Below are 20,144 nucleotides of genomic sequence, written 5' to 3' on the forward strand. Positions count from 1 at the left end.
ATTTATGGGAGACGCAACATCTGGGATGACAACAGGGAAGGGGAGATCACAGTGATGTGCAGACATGGACCCTTGTGATGTCGAGCAGTGCTATTTATGTAGAAGTTGTTAACTGAATCAAAAAGCGAGCAGAAAACCAAAGCACCCCAAAGGTGGCCACAGGAACATATCCTGGGTGGAGGGAACACAGGGAAAGGTTGACACTAAAACTCATGTGTCTAGAGAAGGGGCCAGGGTACTTGATCCAGCCTCTGGGGTGCCACTGGCAGCTGGTGCTAGGGTCTCTGAAGTGGGGCTCCTTGGCCCTGTGTTAATGGACTGGGATTTCTGCAAAGCGAGGTCAAGGTCGTGGGGCCACAGGCAGAAGTGGAGCCCAGAAGAAGCAAGCAGGAGGAGAAAGAGCCTCTCCACAAACTTGTCCCTGAGGCCCTGAGTTCAAAGTCCAGTACTGCTAAATAAATACATAAATAAAAACACTAAGAGCTATTCTGTATTCATGTCAGAAAATGGAAAAGCAAGACCTGTTGACACTGTTCTTAGAATGGGAGAAGGGAGGTAAAGGAGAACGATGGAGGAGGTGAACTTAACTAAGACATTGTAAGAACTTTTGTAAATGTCACAATGTAGCCCCAGTACAACAATAATATGACAATAAAAAATAAATTTTAAAAAGACTAAGAGAAAGCACATCCAAATGGTAGTGGTTGTATCTGGTCTGGGTCACTTTTGGTTTTCTCTGTATTTTCCCTCTTCCCAGACACTTTACAATAAGCATTTATCATCTTCTCATCAGGAGGAAGGTAAACATTACCAAGTAAACTCACCAGGAGCGGCGGGAGGTGGGGAGCATGAGGATCCGCTGAGGCTCTGCCAGGGAAGCAAGGACACGGACAGAGCCGAAAGAGTTGGCTATTTTTTTTTTCCTGTTATTGTTACCTGAGCCCTTGCTTCTCTCTCAAGCCTAGTGTGGTGTGTATAAGTGAGGGTGACAGAGAGTTCACAGGAACATAAGACCCCCAGCTCAATGCATCTGGCAACAGAAAGAACCCCAGAATCAGGGGTTGAGACGTTTACTAACTAGGGTACCCCCCCATCACCCCACAGCTGTCCCACGGATGAGCCAGAGGCCAGTCCTGTGTATCAACAGGCTCCATGGCACATCCGTTAGTGGGCTAGCACTAACGACTCAAAGCCCACTGTCACTAAACTCCAACGCTTACACGTGTTAAATGTGGTCCAAGGAAATGTATTTTTAGCCGTTTAGAGCCTATCTGCTTTACAAAACCCCAAAACTGTGCCCAACATCTGCTAGCCATAGGAAGAAAATTCTGTCCCGTATTAGTCTGGCTTCCCCAGAACGTACTACATGTTCTAACACGCATGCAGTATATGTGTACCTGTGCATGAGAGAGGGGACACGAGAGACTATCGCAGTGCTCTGACTGTCAGGGAGGCAGACACCCAGCAGAGCTGCTGTTAAGCTTCTGTGGAATCGTGAGGCAGGAGACCAATGGCCAGCTCAAGGACAGTCAGACAGACATGGCAAATTCTCCCTTACTCAGCCTTGTTTGTTCTAATCAGGCCTCTGCCAGATTGAAATGCGGCCCACCCACATTGGAGAGAAAAATTGGGTTGACTCAGTCTACTGATTCGATTGTTAGTTTCATCTGGAAAACATTCTCAGACACAACAGAATAATGAATGTTTAACTGAATAGATGGGCTCCCAGGCACATGAAATGAACCATCACAGCCCCCAAACTGCAGTGGCCTCTTGAAAGTCTCCCACCCAGAGCCTCCCCACCTTGTTGCTGAGTGATGTCGCTTAGGCAAATAAGCCCCCTCTCCAAGTTCCCTCTCCCTCTGGAAGTTGCTGTGGCTTCTTCCCGTCCTGGTTGGCTGTCCCCAAGTCTCTGGGGTTCTCAGGCTGGCAGGTGCTGCCCTGCCAGACAGCCCTGCCCCGGCACTGCGAAGCTGGTGCGATGGCGCCACCTGCTGGTCATCCCTCCTCCCCAGCCAGCCCTGAAATCCTTGACCAGCCACAGTGGTCCTCGTGGCACAGCTTTCTTTTCCCCCTCTGTGCCTGCCAAACTCTTGGGAAGAGACTGGCCACCTTTAAATTGCCACATCCTTTGCATCAAATCTGTCCCAAAGCTCCTTGAATGTCTTATCCCTACCTCAAGGCCCTCTGAGGAAGAGGAGCTGCTGGGGGAGAAGCACACACAGGGAGTGAAATCCCCTGTCTTCTGGCTTCTAAGCTTCTCCTCACCAAGTTTGCAAAGCCAGAACTTAAAAACTCAAACAACTTTGAGAGCTTGAGGGGTCCCAAACCCTGAGAAGACTAAGATGCCCACCATCTGCCTTCTACGGACTTCACAGTAAGAACAATACTAAACCATGAAATATGTATGCTGAAAAAAAATAATCTCTAGATGCTTCTGAGTGCAGAATACTAAATAAGTTTATTGAAAACAAATGCTTTATTTAAATATTTGCTGGGTTTGGCGGCTCCTGATTTGTCATGCTTAGCACACAGCACTTCTGTGTGGTTTATACCCAAGACTGGCATGAAATTTAGGATCACTCGACTAGGATCACATTCCTTATGCTTAGCCTAGCATATGCACGTGGATGATGTTCACAGATGTTTGCGTTTATTTGAATAGGTAAGGTAAAGAATTACATTGAGAAGCCAGGCACGGTGGCTCACGCCTGTAATCCTAGCTACTGAGGAGGCAAAGATCAGGAGGTTCGCAGTTTGAAGCCAGCCTGGGCAAACAGTTTGTGAGACCCTATCTCAAAAAACCCATCACAAAAAGGGCTGATGGAGTGGCTCAAGGTGTTGGCCTTGAGTTCAAACCCCAGGACCACACACACACAAAAACACCACTTATTATGAGGGGCTGTATTTTTCTTCAGCTGACCTCAAACAGTTGGGATAATGTGAGAGAGAGCACTACACTGTTTATTGTTGTTTCTTTCCAAATACGGATATAAAGGGCTGGTTTCAGTGAAGCTTGCAAAAAATATTAAAAGGGATACAAGTTTCTGCTTAACTAAACATTCATGATTTCTAAATTTAGTGAGCCCCCCCATCCCTATTTGGTTGCACTGTTGTGTAACCCTGTCTGTTGCCAAAACAATGCAAATGTCAAGACTGTGCATTTAAAAATATCCTAAACAGTTTTTTAACCATGGAAAAAAAGGAGGAAGCAACTGCCCTTCTGATCTTTCATATGTCTTATTATTTGGTAATCAATGAATATATTACTCCTCAAAATTGTTACGTTAAAGGAAGAGACACTGTTCCTCATGAAAAGATGACAATGTGTTTACAGCCCGTCAGCAGAAAGCTAAAGGGTAGTTTATTTGGCTTATTAAACTCTGCCTGTCTCTGAAAGCCAACAAAACTCCAAACCCCCAAGTTCTGAAATGTCAGAACCCTGTGATTAAATGTCTTGATATCTACCCTCTGTCTGAGACTATTATCTGTGAAAATGTATTTGCTTCTGCCAAAGGTAATATGCCCCGAGCCCTGGGTGGTTGGGATTTGCTCTTGCTTCAGCATTATCTAGCATTGGAATGAGTGCCTGTTTGGGACTCCCGGAGGGGTGCACCAGCAGAGGGGACTGCAAGCCAGAGATAGACAACGTCTTTCCAAATGGCCTTTAGGTCTCAAGGTGGCTCGGCTCATGATCAGATTAAGGGAAGGAACTCCATTCTAGTTCACCCAAGTTTGCAGGGAACCCCTGTGGTAGAAGATAAGGCCACTCAGAGCTTCTACATGGCTGGGGGGTCTGTGAGCCCCCGAGGATCTGGAGATCTGTGCCTTCCAGTGTAATTAGCTTCATTGAAATCCTATGAGATTTATTTGCTGCATTCCTGAGGAGTCCTGAGCAGGAAGGAGCATGTCTGGTGGTGGCATTCAGGTAGCCTAGGCTTCTCCCCTGGCCGAGGAACTAAGGCCTTGCAGAGACTGTGTGTCTGGCTTTTGGGGTCTCTGACTCCCTCCTGGCCCTCTCCCCATAGGGGCCAAGAGCTCAAACCTGAGGCCCCTGCCCCAGGGATAGAGAAGCCTACTTCAAGTTGGCTTTGCGTGGCGTCACCTTGGGCTGGGATATGCTGTTCTCTTCCCAAGCGTCCTGTCTTCTGCTTGGTGGAAACCTCACTGCAGACACAGAACAGACAAGTCAGGAATGAGTCAGAATGCTGCACAAATGTACTCGTGAGAGACATCCAGAGAGAGAAACATAGTAACTCTAGAGAGAGAGCCAGCAGCCTTGTGGAGGACCTGGTTGATCTGACCCTCTGCCAAACGATGAGCTTTGCCCGTCTGGCTCCTGTGGCAGGGGACGGCACTCAGCAGTGAGCCTTGCCCCTGGCCTGTACACCCCGCTGGAGGGGCCCTGGAGCCCTTGTGCTGGGCAGCTCCTAACATGCCCCTGGGAGCTATGCTCCCTGTGACACAAAGGGAAGGCCGAGGGGCACCTGCTTTTTCTGCAAAGCTTCACCCCGGAGCTCTTTTCGCATCTGTTAATTAAGTGCAATGCATTTTTCTAGAAAACAGCAGAGTTGTTTTTTTGTTTGTTTTGCGGTACTGGGGTTTGAACTCAGGGCCTACACCTTGCGCCGCTTCACCAGCCCTTTTGTGTGTGTGTGTGTGTGATGAGTTATTTCTAGATTGTCTCATCAACTATTTGCCTAGGGCTGGCTTTGAACGGTGATCCTCCTGAGGAGCTAAGATTACAGGCATGAGCCACGTGTCCAGCTCAGCAGAGTTGACTTCCATGCGGAGATTGCTATCTTTTGGTGCTGAGGATGCAAGAACACCACTTGGGCTTTTTTTTTTCTAAGTGCATTTGTTGAGATGGAGTGGGGCTGGGGGAGGCTCTGCATCCTCACCGTGAGGCAGCATTCCAGTGGCCCCCCTCTCCCTTTCCTTTGTTGGGGGCAGGAAACCAGGAGGAGAAAGCGGAAGCAAACCACAGCCCATCAGCTTCGTGTGTGTGTGTGTGTGTGTGTGTGCGCGCAAGTGTGTCACTGCTGGTGGACTGGAATGATGGGTAGGGAATGTATCCCATGCCAAACGAAGTTATGCTGAGATGAGATGCGGCTCACATCTGTAATCCTAGCTACTTGGGAGGCTGGGATTAGAGGACTATTTGCCTCGGCAAATAGTTCATGAGACCTCCATCTCCAAAATAACCAGAGCAAAGTGGACTGGAGATGTGGCTCAAGCCATAGAGCACCTGCTTTGCAAATGCCAAGCTCTGAGCTCAAACTCCAGTCCCATCAAAAATAAATAAAAATAAATAATTGATTAAAATTTTTGACAAAAAAGGAGTTCTTAGCTTTCATTAGATTAACAAAGGGATCCTGACACAAATTTCTTATATACAATGTTCAGAATTGACCAGGCATACCAAAAATGACCAGACATACCAAAAAAACAAAAACCCCAAGAATGAAAATCCCTTGCATTTTGGTATACTAACAACAGTTAGGAAGCATAATTAAAACAAAACAACATCCCCACCAGTTACAATAGGAACAACAATTATAGGGCTTCTAGAAATCAGTCTAATAACATATATAAGACCATTATTTAGAAAGTTACAAAAACCAGGCTCTGAAAGGAGATTCTAAAATCTATGCGGAATATCAAAGTTTTCCAATAGGTGACCTCGAGATAGAGACACGGGAGAAGTAGTCCCAGGAAAACTGGTCATGCAGTGGAGACACAAAGAAATCCAAAGGGTATGAGTAGAACATGAAATGCTGGTGGCTTTTGCTATGTCACCCCAAAATAAAGTGAACACAGTGAGGGAATTGCCTGAAATCAGCCCTACCTACAGCTGGAGCGACAAAGGCAACATGGACCTGCCAGGGACACTTGTAGAAACTGACCAGTGAGGAGAAGAGGGGGTGTCAGAGCACCCTGCTCACTCTGAATGAGCGAGAGAAGGAACCCCCGTTCTTCTCCTGCTACTGGTCCTAGCTGGCGGGTTCTGGAGTTCCTTGGCTTGTGGACACATCACAGCCACTGAGGCTTCTGTCTTCATGTGGCCTTCTTATACAGACACCAGCCATTGGATTTGGGGTCCACTCTAATCCAGAATGACCTCATCATAATTTAACTAGGGATATCTACAAAGACTTTCCAAATAAGGTCACATTCTGAGGTTCCAGGTGGACATGAATTTGGAGGCAGGGGGTGACACCATTCAACCCAATACCACGTAGATGGCCAATAATCACTCGAAAGGAGTTCAGCCTCTTTAAAACACCAGGAAATTAAATCTACAATGGTACACTATTTCATACCCTCCACAGGGGCAGATGTGGGTGGGAGTGAAAATCGACTCACTCCGCCTGACCTGCCACTTTGCAAAACACCTTGGTATTGGTTTGTAATCTGATCTGGCAACCCGACACCTAGGTATAGACTCACAAGAAATTCCTGCACAACTGGACAAGGAGACATGCGTTAAAAAGGTTTTAAAGCAGCACTGATCCCAATTTTTTAAAAAACTGGAAGCAGTCCACTGGAAACAGGCTGAATAAAGTGTGGTGCATTTACCCAGGGGATGACACACAGCAATGCGGGAAACTCAGGTCTGAGGACAGAGCTCAGGGGTGACATGCAAGGTTCCAGCTCAATGGCAGGGAGATTAAAAAAGTAAAATGTGAATCTCTGGACGTAAGGCGGAGTGAAAAAAACAACTTGCAGAAACCTACATAGATTATGATGTAATTTTTCTAGAGATCAAAAGCACACAACAACCAACTGTAAATTATGTCACCTCAATGTGTGACAAAATGATAATTGCAAAAGAGCGAGAAACAAAATTTAGGGTAGTGGTTGATGCGGGTTTAAGTAGATTAAACTTAGACATTGTGATTATCTTGAAGGAATTTTCAAAAGCAAAATTTGAATGTGACACACAGAAGGAGGAAAAGGACAAATTGTTTATTTGTTAGTAACTTTTTTATATAAACACTTTATTTTTTTGTGTGGTACTAGGGTTTGAACTCAGGGCCTGCACCTCGAGCCATTCCACCAGCAGCCCCTCCCCCTCGTTTTTTGTGATGGTTTTTTTGAGACAGGGTCTCATGAACTATTTGCCTGGGCTGGCTTCGAACCATGGTCCTCCTCATCTCAACCTCCTCAGTAGCTAGGATTACAGGCGATTCATTATTAAACATTTATTGAAGAGGAAAGCTGTTGAAGAAGTATCTCCAAAGACTGGCCACTGGGGAAAAAAATGGCGGGAGGGCCAGGCCTGGATCATTCTAGCAAAGGATGGGGCCCCAGGCTCTCTACCACTTGAGCCACTCCACCAGCCCAACATGTAGGCTGTTAGATGAAAGATGTAGATACCGGTTAACTGTTACAGAAGGCGTTTTTATTCATATTCTTGTATACTGTTAATTCTTTCTCAAACCAATTTCATTCTTTTTTTTTTTGGAGGTACTGGGATTTGAACTCAGGGACTCATGCTTGATAAACAGGCACTCTACCACTTGAGCCATTTTACCAGCCCCCAATTTCACTCTTCTGAATTCGTTGTTCAAGTCACTTGTCATGTCCATTAGTCTTCTGTTTTATTATCTGTTTTATTATAAGTAGAATTTCCCTTCTACTTTCCCAAGATGCTTTAGGACTGCCCTATTTCTGGCCCCATCTGTCTTATATTTTCATTTTGTACCCTCCAACTTGCCAGGTTCTGCTCTGAGATACTTATGTCATTTGCTTCCCTCAAGGACCCCAGGATCTTCAGTAGGAACAGCCCCCAGGTGAGACCACGAGGCAGGGACTCCCAGTGGCTTTGAGGCACACACCCAGGTCCCAGAGCAAAGGCCTCGGTACCTGGGCTCTCCCCTTGTCTGCACAGGGGCAACACAGCTTCCGTCAGAAACTCGCTTTAAAACTTGTGATGAGAACATTGGAGCCATTCCAACTCCATTTCCTCTACAAGTTTAACCATAACCACAAACGGCAGCAGCTGGGCTGGAGGAGGAGGCAGGGAACAAGCAAGGAGCCAGAACATGGAGACTCAGTTCTCTACTCTGTGCCACTTATCTCTCTGGAAGACAGCAAGCTCGAGGGACATCTCACTTACTCCCCAGGGTCCTCATGTCATCCACATGACACGTGCGTTGCTACCTGCCTTTCAGGATGAACCGTGAAAGCAAATCTTTGGTCAGCATAGGAACGAGTCTCATATTTGAGTGGAATGAAAAGCAGAAGTCTAGAGTCAGACTGTCAGTTCGAATCCTGGTTCTACCATTTACTGGCTGTAGGACATTGGTCTGTAAGATGGGAGAGTGATAGTGTATTGAGATGAGCACAAGAAACCCTAAGAACCCTGCCTGGCAAATAGTAAACATCCACCCAGGTTGCTATTGCAGCAATCCCGCCTAAAGGGGGACCCGTCAGAGAGTACCGAAGACTACCTGCCCACTGGGAGGGTCAAACAGTGCCAGAGGTTATGGCCTGTGTCTCCTTTTCATCACCAGTCTTGTGACTTGGGGTCATTGGTAAGTAAAATAGCTGCTACTTGAACACAAGCACTGTGGTACTTCTACAGTCAATCTTATAACTGAGACAGCTACTGAGCAGCTAATGGGCAGGTAGCATATAGAGTGTGGACACGCTGAACAAAGGGAGGGTACCTGTCCTGAGTGAGATGGAGCTGATGGTACGAGATTTTATTTAGCTACTCAGAAGTGTGTGACTTTAAAACTTACGTATGAAAAAGAAAAAGTGCAAGGAATACCAATGACATTTCACTCCAGCAAGAAAAAAAATAAAACTTCTGTATTATTTATCTTTGGAACTTTTTCTTTTTTAGTGGTAATGGGGCTTGAACTCAGGTCTTGCGCTTGCTAGGTGGATGCTCTAGCACTTGAGCCATGCCCCCAGCCCTACTCTGGAATTTTCCATTTGGTATTTCCAGACCACAGGTAGCTGAAGCCAAGGAAAGTCAAAGTATAGATAAGAGGGGACTGTACAAATCTCCACTTCTCATAACGCAGTGAGATTTTATTAGTATGGCATTGTTTGTTATTGTTTTTACATTTACTTACACGTGTATACATTGTTTGTGCCATCTCTTCCCCACCCCCCACCCCCCAATATTATGCAATATTATTATTGCATAAGCAGTGATATGCAAATAAAATCTCACAGCCATGGCCAGTCGGTATCACTTCTGAACAAATCAGTGCATTCAGAGAATATTACTAGCCGGGCGCCAGTGGCTCGCGCCTGTAATCCCAGCTACACAGGAAGCAGAGATCAGGAGAATTGTGGTTCGAAGCCACCAGGGCAAATAGTTTTTGAGATCTATGTCAAAAAAACCCTTCACAAAAAAATAAAATAAAATAAAAAAGGATTGGCAGAGTAACTTAAGCAGTAAGAACAGCTGCCTGGCAAGTGTGAGGCCCTGAGTTCAAACCCCAGTACTACCAAAAAAAAAAAAAAAAGACTATTACTGTAGGTGATATGAAAAATCATTTCATAAAATCAAGATCAGTCCCAACTCGCTGCTTAACACAGAGTTCCAAGTTCCATGCCTGCCCAAAGTAAAGCTACCCAAGGATCTTCCAACAATAAGGATATTTGGCCCCTTAGTTTCTTGTGAGAAATCAGAGGTTTGAAAAAAATGTAGAATCCCGTCATTACATAACTCTTTCATTCGTTGACTCATTCACACGTAGATCACCAGAACAGCATGCCATGGACCTCCTCATCTTAGGTGTGCAGATCCACAGTTAACAGGATGTAAATTGACTGAAAATATCTTAATTTTTCGGAGTCTCCTTGCCCAGGTGATGGGTGTTTGCTCTCTGTGACTTAATTCTTTTTAGCATTTTCTATTTTGCTACTTCCCTCTAAACCTAGAGATCCCAGGGCAAGGAAAAAGGAAAGAAATGGTCTGGTTTTGAAAACGCTTTGAGCTGGGGAGGGTGAGACGTTAAGTGGGAGAGTATAAAAATGAGGGAGGAACATGGGTGGAAGGTCGGGCAGTCAAGGGCACAGACAGATGGACACTTGTCCTCCAGTCTGTGGGATGTGGGGACCCAGCGTCCACCAGGGAAAGGAAGGAAGAGCCTCACGCCCCCTCTTCCTATCCTGGGGCGGTCAGGAAGAGAATGTGGAAACTGACATTTCCAACCTAACTCTCACCAGGCTCTTCTGAAGACAAATAAAAAATGACTAGAAGGCCATCAAGGTGGCACAGACAGGCAGCAAGTGGCAGCAGCCCAGCTACCAGGAGCAGTGTCACAATGCCAGTAGTCTCAGCTGGAAGGGACACTCAGCTCTTGGTACAGATCCAAGGGCTTCCCCTCCTGTAGGTCCTCAACCTAGTCTTCTTTAGATCTAGAAAAATACAGTTCAATATGGCCCATGCAATACAACACGACCGCACAATGTAATGCAATATAACACAGCAGGACACAAACACACAACACACAACCCAATACAACACAACACAATACACAACACACACAACACAATACAACACACACACACACAACAGAACACACACAACACAATACAACATAATTACTGTAGCTTACATCCAAAATGTCCTCCGAAGGCCAGTGTGTTGAGGCTTCGTCCCCAGCCTGTGGTTTTATTGGGAGGCGGTGGGACCTTTAAGAGATGGGACCTGCTGGATGGGGGGGGCACACCTGCAGTCGCAGCTATTGTGAAGTTTAAATGGGAAGATCATCTGAGTCCAGGAGTTCAAGACCAGGCTGGGCAACGTAACGAGACTGCCTTAACAAACAACAGAAAAAGCTGGTGGGGCCTAGTTCAAGAAGTTAGACAGGGGGTGGGGGTGGGAGGGAGATCCTTGAAGGAGCTATTGGGACTCCAGGTCCAATCTATCTCTCTCTCTCCCCTTCTCTCCCTTTCCCTCTTCCTCTCTCCCTCTTGCTCTCTCTCTACCTCTCCCTCCCTCCCCCTCTCTCCCTCCCTCTCCCTGTCCCTCTTCCGCTCCCTCCCCCGCCACACACACTCTCTCTCTCTCTCTTTCTCCTCTCTCTGTCTCTGCCTCCTGGTTGCATGAGGCTGCTATCCCCTCTACCACATGCTCCTGCCATGATGTACTGAGCCACTATAGTCTCAAAGCAACAGGATCAAGTGACCACAGACTAAAACCTCTGAAAACTGTGAGTCAAAATAAACCTTTCCTCTTTTTAAGTCAGTTTACCTCAGGTATTTGTTACAGCAACAGACAGCTGACTGACACCATACCATACAACACAAGATAAGACAACAGCAACCTTCACAATGAAGCACAACTGCCCAGAAGGGAGGAAGAGGAAAGCAGACAGAGTGCCAGGCTCATGGGCCTGCAGCCACACTTCCCCGGTGATCTGGGGAGTGGTGGTGTCCATCAGCTATTATTTCCAAACCTTTGCAGACTATTTCTTTACAAAATGCAATGAAAATAGATTACTTTAGAAGTGAAATAAAAAGGGCAAAGTCCTACAAAACACAGCCAGCATTCCAATTGTTAGATTCAACAGACATGACATCACTGTCCAATGTGTCTGTGAATGTGTCCTCATGCTGCACTACCCCTAGGCTCTCGCTGTGCACCCCTCTGCCCACAGTGCGGACTGTGTCTGACTCAACCCCTGTGCCACACCCAGGCTGTGACTGTGCAGGGACTGAGGCCTCTTCTAGGGTACCTCCCGGGAATTTACCCTGTGAAGATTTGAGTCATCCAACAGACACTTCTAAACTCTGAGACATCAGTCTCCATCTCACCTTCCCCATCAGGCCCTTTAGTGACCTCAGAGCAGTTGTGAAGAGCACTTTAGGTCACTCAAGTCCATTGACGTCATCTGAGAGACAGGTCACAGGTTTACCCGGTTTCACAGGCCACTTCCCTAGCGTTGTCATGTCATTCCATCCTCCTCAGTGCTGTTACCTGGCAGGGAGGGGATGTGCAAAGCCTGGAGGTGCTCTACCTATTTGCAGCACACAGGGATGTCCTGCTCCCACCATCATTACCTTCTCTCATTTCAGGTCACCCAGTGATACTACAATGACAAGGACAACAATTGGAAGATGGTTCCACTCACGCTGCTGTAGCAAAATACCATAGACTGGGTGGCTTATATACAACAGAAGTATATTTCTCACAGTTCTGGAGGCTGGAGGTCCAAGATCAAGGCATTGGCAGAATTGCTGTCTTCTTCCTGGTTCACAGACAGCACCTTCTGGCTGTGTCCCCATAAGACAGAAGAGAAGAGAAGAGGCAGCTCTCTGGGGCCTCTTTTATAAGAACACAAATCCTATTCATGACAGCCTTGACCTCATGACCTACTCACCTTCTAGAGGCTCCACTTCCAAAGACCATCACATCTTTTTTTTTGAGACAGTGTCTCACTATGTAATCCAGACTGGCCTCCAATTTGCAATCCTCCTGCCTCTACCTCTCAAGTGCTGGATTACAGGCATCATCTATCATATCTGGCTGGGGGGTCTGGACTTCAACATGTAAACACTGGGGACACAAACATTCAGACCATAGCAGTTGGGCACAAAGTCTGTAAGGAGAAGTCAAAGCAAGCAGGAACAGTCCAAGAGCGATGACACCTGAAGGCACTGAGCAACTGTCCTCTGCCTTCCTGGAGGACAGTGTCACAGAACATGACTGAATACAGAGGCTTGGGATGAACCACCAGGTTGACAGACAAACCTTGCCCCTGTGGAAACAACACTGACCATCCTATGTCATGTGTCCTATTGAAGACCCTTCCAACCTGGAAGTCAACTATGAAATACAGCGTTCTTGGTCTGTGGAAATAAAAGACAAGATTTTGAGGTGCCAAACCTTCCAAAACTACAATCAGCACTGTCATGTACTCCTGGGGTAGTGAGTCCCTGGCACAGTGAGATGCAGCAAGGAAAATGACCCGCTGCCCCTCTGGCCTGATCTGTTCTCTCTCTTAAGAAGAAAGGTAGGAAGAGCTTAATAGCTCAGTTCCATTCCGGTAAACAGTCAAGCATATCCAACCAGAGCCAGGGGCCTCAAGGATTTTTACGATGTTTCACTGTGCCATCGTTTTCTTTTCTGTGTTTTAAGGAATGCTTTTGTGGTCTACATTTGCCTAAGAGCAAATCATTCTACAGGGTACACTTTGATCAGTCACACATCAATAAGTGAGTGTGATAATGACCTTTGCAACTGAGCTCCTGAAATATTTACCCCACAACTCAGGACAAGGCTTCTGTTCCTTGTGGACTGATGGCACGGAGATACAAGTGCTAATCAGCCTGATATTAGGAATGTTCTGGTTTTCAATTTTTTACCAGCTACATTTTCCCCATGCTGTGAACCCAGGAGCCATATGTGAGATCTTTGTCCTCCTAAAAGTGAACAAAAAATATCTTATGCATAAATATTTCATTTCTGGTCTCTGAAAAAATCCTGTAATTCGCTCTGAATGCAGAAAGTATAGTTTAGTATAGGTGAATAAAATGGTCCCTGAGCCTGGAACTGGAATTTTATTTGCAGGCAATTTACCCAGCACGCAAAATCTCACTTTCACTTTTCATGTCACCTTATGAATTACCAAAAACAGCATTTCTCAACTTTGCCCCAGTCTCTTTTGAGACAGGATGTCTGCTGGTCCTGCCAGAAAATAATAAAGATTTGCTGCCATCAAGGTCAGGACTGTCAAATGGATATGCTGTGGCCACATTGAAGAGAAATCCAGAGGGGGAGCCTCAAAACCCTCTAGGCCAGGGGTAGCAAAGTACAGTCACCACCAAATCAGGCTGTCACTTGCTTTAGTAAAGCCCGCAAACTACAACTAGGTTTAAATTCTTTTTTAAATGGCTGAAGGAAAATAAAAGAATTTTTATGACATGAAAATTTTATGAAGTTGAATTTTGAAAGTCCCTCAATAGTTTTATTGGAGCACAGCCATTGTCATTCACTGAGGTGCAATCTGTGCTTCCACACACCACAGAGCATGGTGGCACAGGCTGTGTGGCCCTCAAAATGGAGAATGGTTTCCATCCAGCCCTTTACATGGCCTCATTGGGGCTACTTCAGAGGCAAGCACACACCTGCTGCAAAATGCAGGTCCTAGGCTAGCCACGGTGATGCACACCTGCAATCCCAGCACTCAGAAGTTTGAGGCAGGGGATTGTGAGTTCGAGGCCAGCCAGGAATACATAGCAAGACCTTGTTAAAAAAGAAAATACAGGTTATGAGATGGATTATTTAGTCAGCTGTGTGTGTTTCAGGAAATAAAGGCAACGCTCGTCCCCTGGAGCAATGGGGAAAGATGGTCTTCATCTCCAGTGTTTACTTGGTACCCATCACTGGCCTCATGCTGCCAAGCAGGCAGAGAAACACACCTAGCACCTTGAAAGGATAAGGGCTATTTTTTTTACTAAAGTTTTAAAGCTGGTGGAGTGGCTCAAGTGGTACAGCACCTGCCTAGCAAGTGTGGGGACCTCAGTTCAAATCCCAGTACTGGGGTCATTTATATGTATATAACATATAATTTACTGTCTTAACTATTTTGGGGGGCACTACTAGGGTTTGAACCCAGGGCTTCACACTTTTCCTCTTTGCCCCTGTGAATCCAACAGCATGAGGACCTCATGGAGCACATTCAGACACACCCTTTTGTGCTGGATGTTTCACTTTGCACAATGGCCTGAAGGAATAGCTACTTGGGGTGTGTGCTTCATAGTTTCCGGGGTTCATGGTTGTCATTTCCTGTACTCGGCAGCTGTTCTGTGGGGTAGATTATTCTCATCACATTACAGCAGGTGCTGTGGTCAGCCCTGAAGCACCCCACAGCCATCCGAAAGAGACCCCATGGCAACCCACAGTGCCCAGCTGCTCTGCCTCAAGGTGTTGAGCACAGGAGGGGCAGAGAGTGGGGCGCTGAAGCTAGAGAGTGACTCTCCTCAGTGCGGCGTGGGAGATGGGGGGTCAGTGTCATGACAACTTTGTCCTTGCAAGAGGACAGTTTTGAGGTGGGTACTTATCCTGGGCTCCTGGGTTTGTGACTCACCCCTTGATGGCTTCTTCCCTTCCCTGTTTGGATTCCCAACTCCCTCCCATACGCCTGAGAACCCCACAACAATTACTCACCCCAAATCCCAGTCTCGGGATCTAAGTTATCAGTTCCACAGACGCAGCCACTCAGGGTCACAGAGATCAACTTGCTACTTTGCACAGTTACCCGTGTGCTGAGCACAGCGTCCCCAGTAGGCCTCTGCCTCAGGCTCTGCGGCCTAGTGTTGGCTGAAAGGTGGTGGAAAGGGAGTGCTGGCCCCTGAGCTACAGCTCACTCCTTCCCCACAGGAGTCCCTGGGGAAGCGCCTCAACCAGGACTCCACACAAGGACCCTCCATCAGACCGTTGTAAAAACTCAGGGAGCCAGCCCTACATCAGAAAGGGATACCTGAGCTCTCAAGATTGCTTATTGTAAATAAATTGGGATTTATAGACTATGGGGCATGGAGGGCTGGAGAACAGGGGGTGTCCCATAAGTATTTCCTACCTGTGTAATTAACAGAGTATAAAACAGAGCCACCCAAACCTAACCAGCTTCCTTTGAAAACAAAGTGTCAATATACATCACTCAAAACTCATCAATCAGAAAGTAAAATGTTTTAATATAGGAGAAGAGGACAGGGAAGGGACTGCATCTTAAAGGTTCTGGCTCCTCTAGAAAAGACCATTTCATTGGTACCCAGGACTTACCTCTCATTTGAATCCTTAGCTTCATGTTGGGTAAGGTCTGTAATTCACATTAAATCTGCTTGGACAATTTAACCCTTATGTTAACACTCATGTACACATTTTAAAATAACTGTGGTAAGAGAACCTCCTTGTCCAGGTTTGACTGGTTTTAGTATAAGTTTATTAAAAGGAAATCTTACTAAAATGAGGTTCAAAACTTCCTACTAAATCCTAAAAAACAAAAAAAGTGAAGTTAAAACTATGAAAATACTTTTTATTTTGCCTTTACCAAATTTTATCATAATTTCAACCACAAACCAATTATTTTAAACAAATGAGAAATCAATAGTGGATTTTGGGTCTCTTAGAAAAGCTCGTTCTTGGTGGGTGAGGCTTCCTTACAGTCACTGTGTTGTTAGAAACTCTGGTTGATCTCTTGAGCTGTGCCCAGAGCCAACGACTAGTCAGGTGAGTGCGCCATCTTGGATGCCTTGCCCAGTCCAGCCTTCAGCCAACACCAGACTGCAACTTGCAGCTGCAAGGGACACCAATGAGAAGCTGAGCCCCATCAACCATGGAGCCTTGGGAAATGACAATGTGGTATTGTGTTAAGCCACAAAACAAGAGTTAATTTTTAGCATAATCTTTCTGCCCCCATTTTTTTTTGTGGTACTGAGGTATGAACACAGGGCCAAATATAAAAAAAATGGGTAATTTAAAAAAGAAATATTTTTGTGCTGGGGATTTGAACTCAGGGCCTTGCACTTGCTAGGTAAGCACTGTACCACTTGAGCCCTGCCTCCAACCCTTTTGCCTTTAGCTTGTTTTTCAGAGAGGGTTGTGTATGGGGGATTCGGGGTACTGGGGTTTGAACTCAAGACCTCATACTTGCTAGGTATGTGTTCTACCACTTAAGCCCCTCCACCAGCCCCTTTTTGTGTTAGGTATTTTCGAAATAGGGTCTTGTGAACTATCTCTCCGGGCTGGCTTCGAACCATTATTCTCCTGCTGTCTGTCTCTGAGTAGCTATGATTACAGGAATGGGTCACCAGGGCTCAGCTTCAGATAGGGTCTTTTTGACAAGATAGGGTTGGCCTTGAACCATAATCCTGCCTATCTCCACCTCCCAAGTGGCTGGGACCACAGATATGTACCACCATGCCTCCCCAAAAGAGTAATTTTTGCAAAACTATCTGAAGACTTGATGAGTTTTCCCAAATGCCCCTCTTAAGCATTTGGAATTAAAACCCTTCTTTTTAGAAGCTGTCATCACGTCACAATCCTGTTTTATTTTCCTGGGATTCCACTGCTAACTGTTCTAACACTGCTCGGTGCTGGGGCTTTTTGTTGTTTGTTTTTAAGTTTTTTTCTTTCAGTTCCAGGGCTGGAGCCAAGGGTCCAGAGTATGCTAGGCCGATGTTCTACTGCTGGCTTCATCCCGGCCAGGGCTCCCTGCTCTCTTATCAATAGCCGAGAGCGTTATTTCAGCAGTTCTCTCACAGCTTTCTTACCACCTTCATCAGTGTTTGCAAGATCGTCAGTGCGACTTCTCAGTCAGCTTGCATTGTATGTCCAGTGACTCTCAAGAGTGACAAGATGGACCCTCAAAAATGGTGATGAGGCAGGGAGAGAAACCATAGCACTAAGCCTGATGGGAACCAATTGTCAATAAATGTGTTCATATTATGAGGTTTGTGTTTCCCACACAACCGTGTAGTGTTCGGGAGTCAAATGTGAGATAAGAGAAGTCGCTTCCTGTAGAATCACGTGATCAAGTACTTCATGGTTCCCTGCCTCCTTTCTTTTCCACCACTGCCTGCTCCTCATACCCTGACAGAGCCACATGAACGCCAGGGTGTCTGCTTTCATACTGCCTCCCTCTATGAGAAAAAACTCCGAAAACAATTATGTATAACTCGATGCGTTGTCCCTTCCAGGGATGATTTACACAGATGGTCACCACTTTCTAATCATTTGACTTAAGACTTGTCAACTTTACAATGGTGCAATTCAACCTTTTTCCAGGCTACTGACTTGTGGTCCAATCCTCTGTGAAGCTGTAGCCCCTGGTGGGTCGCACGATCACAAGAGAAAGACTTAAGACTACGGTGCACCATAGTCTAAGTGTGGCTAAGCTAGGATGGTAAGTAGGTATAATCAATGTGTTGTTTTGTTTTCTTTGTTTGACACAGTGTCTTGCTATATAGCCCAGGCTATATCTTTCTGCCTCTCCTCCTTCATGATAGGTGTGTACCACCATGCCTGGTTTTGCGATGCATGTTTTTGGTAGTACTGGAGTTTGAACTCGGGGCCTTGTGCTTGCAAGGCAGGTGCTCCACCACTTGAGGTACATCTCCAGGCCTCCAAAGCATTTTTGACTTATAATATTTTTAAGTTACAGTGAGTTTATCAGGATATAATCCCATCCTAAGTCAAGGAGTGTCTATAATTTTAGAAGGGGCAGAGTGAAAGCACGTTTAACCTAAAGGAATGGTTTTTCTAGTGGTAAATGGTAGAGACTCATAGGCAGCCTACATATGTCCCTTAATCAACTGTACGCAGGCAACTGACTAGCCCATCCCATCTCCACTGAGCACTGGGGACCCTTGGGGACAGGACTGACTGCTGGTGGCTCTCAGTGACTCATCTCAGTGTACACAATGTTGTCTGCAGAGAAACAACGGGACGTGTGTTGTACAGAAGACAGTCCAGGCAATGAAGCTGTTTGCCAACCCTCCCATCCTGCTTCCTGAAAATGCTGCCCTTCCTTGGCCTGAATTAAAATTGAAGATGCAGGACAGAGCGTGGAGAATTCTGGAGAAATGCAGTCAGGCAGTCGATGAGGAAAGGCTCTGGAGCACCTGGCCAGGAGTTCACGTCACCCAGGAGCGTGGCAAATTCCCCAGAGTAAGAAGCACGTGTGCAGGTCAGGGCAGCCAGATCAGAAGAGGTGGTGCTGGGAAGGGGAGGAGACTGCTTCAAGTTGCTTCTACTCTCCTTGTCTAAAGTAGAGGCAAGCCACTAGCTGAGAGTGAGGAAGGCAAAGAAAGCGGGAAACTCTAGGAAACAGAAGGTGGTTGTCCAGGAACTCAGTTTCCAGGAGGCCTTTCTGGGGCACTGACCCTTGAGCTGGGTGGAGATGGGTACCGGGAGTTTGCTAAGTGTTAACACAAAGGGTCACACAAACAACCCATGCAAAAGGAATAGCACTGCTTGATGACAGCAACTGATGGTGGTGTTCACTGACAAAGGAATATGGGCCACAGTGGCTGAGGGACAGCTTGCATTTGAAGCACTTACAAGGCCTCAGAACAAAAGATCCTTAGGTGGTTGACACACAGGAATGGAGTCCAGCAAGGAGTTCTGGCCACAAACAGGTTTGAGGGCTATTAATCTGCAGGTGATGATGGATCAGGACACCCAGGGAGAGTGTTCAGAAGGAGAAGGGCAGAGGCCCAGTCACTGAACCATAGGAAATGTGGCCATCTAGGGGAGGAGCAGGAAAAGAGCAATAGAAAAGACAAGAGGATTCTGAATTGGTCGAAGATGGAGAACAAGGCAGACTCACTCTCTAGAAAACACGATGGCAGTTTTTCTAAGGGAACATTCACTTACCAGCCATTCAGACAGTGACTCTCCAGATATGTACCCAAGAACAATGAAATCTTAGGTTCACATCAAACCTGTGCATGGCAATTGATAACTTTACTCACAATCACTAAAAACTAGAAACAACCAAATGCCCTCCACGAGTGCATGGTGACCAAGCCGTGTGAAGGATTCTCAGGAAAGAGAAGAGCAAAGCACTGATTCCCACAGCACTGTGACCACATCTCACTTGCATCATGCTGAGTGAGAGGAGCCAGTATGAACAGGTTGCAGATAGGTGACACCTTTTATGTGATGTCCTAGAATAAGACAAAACACAGGGTCAGGGAGTGAGGGACTCAGTGGCTGCCAGGGGCTGGGGTACAAAGAAGTGTGGGGAAGCTTTGGGGGTGCTGGGGCTGTTGCGTGCTGCCTGGTGGCTATTTGCATCTGTCTGGGCATACACAGCTGTGCACCAATCAGGGCAAATCCTACCATCTGTAAACCATACCTCAGGGAACTCAAAGCCTGTCCAGTGGTCCCCTTACGCGTGGCTCACGTTCAGAGGTTTCAGTCAGCCTCCAGCTGAAACTATGAAATGAAATTCCAGAAATTAAAAAAAGATGAGAGGTAGAGAAAAAGTAACCAACTGGAATCCAAGAGAAGAGATATTTTTAAGAAGAATATGGCCGATGATGTCAAATGCTACAACAGGTAGGAAAGAAGGAGCCATTTGAGATATGGGTTTGGATGTGGTTTGTTCCTCCAAAACTCACATTGAAATTTGATTACCGTTGCAGCAGTGGTGGAAGGTGGGGAT

The 20,144-nt window shown here is 46.2% G+C and overlaps 1 protein-coding gene across 1 annotated transcript in view; it reads right to left on the minus strand.

Moving 5' to 3' along the window:
- Nucleotides 1-2,497: 2,497 nt before the first annotated feature.
- The window catches only part of Mas1 (MAS1 proto-oncogene, G protein-coupled receptor), a 37,504-nt gene continuing 19,857 nt past the window's right edge, over nt 2,498-20,144 (minus strand). Inside the window, exon 3 of the transcript XR_012447253.1 lies at nt 2,498-4,167. The gene's annotated coding sequence lies outside the window, so the exon portion shown is untranslated. The remainder of the gene's footprint in view (nt 4,168-20,144) is intronic.

Source organism: Castor canadensis, chromosome 1 (genome assembly GCF_047511655.1).
Source record: "Castor canadensis chromosome 1, mCasCan1.hap1v2, whole genome shotgun sequence".
Classification (NCBI taxonomy): Eukaryota; Metazoa; Chordata; class Mammalia; order Rodentia; family Castoridae; genus Castor; species Castor canadensis.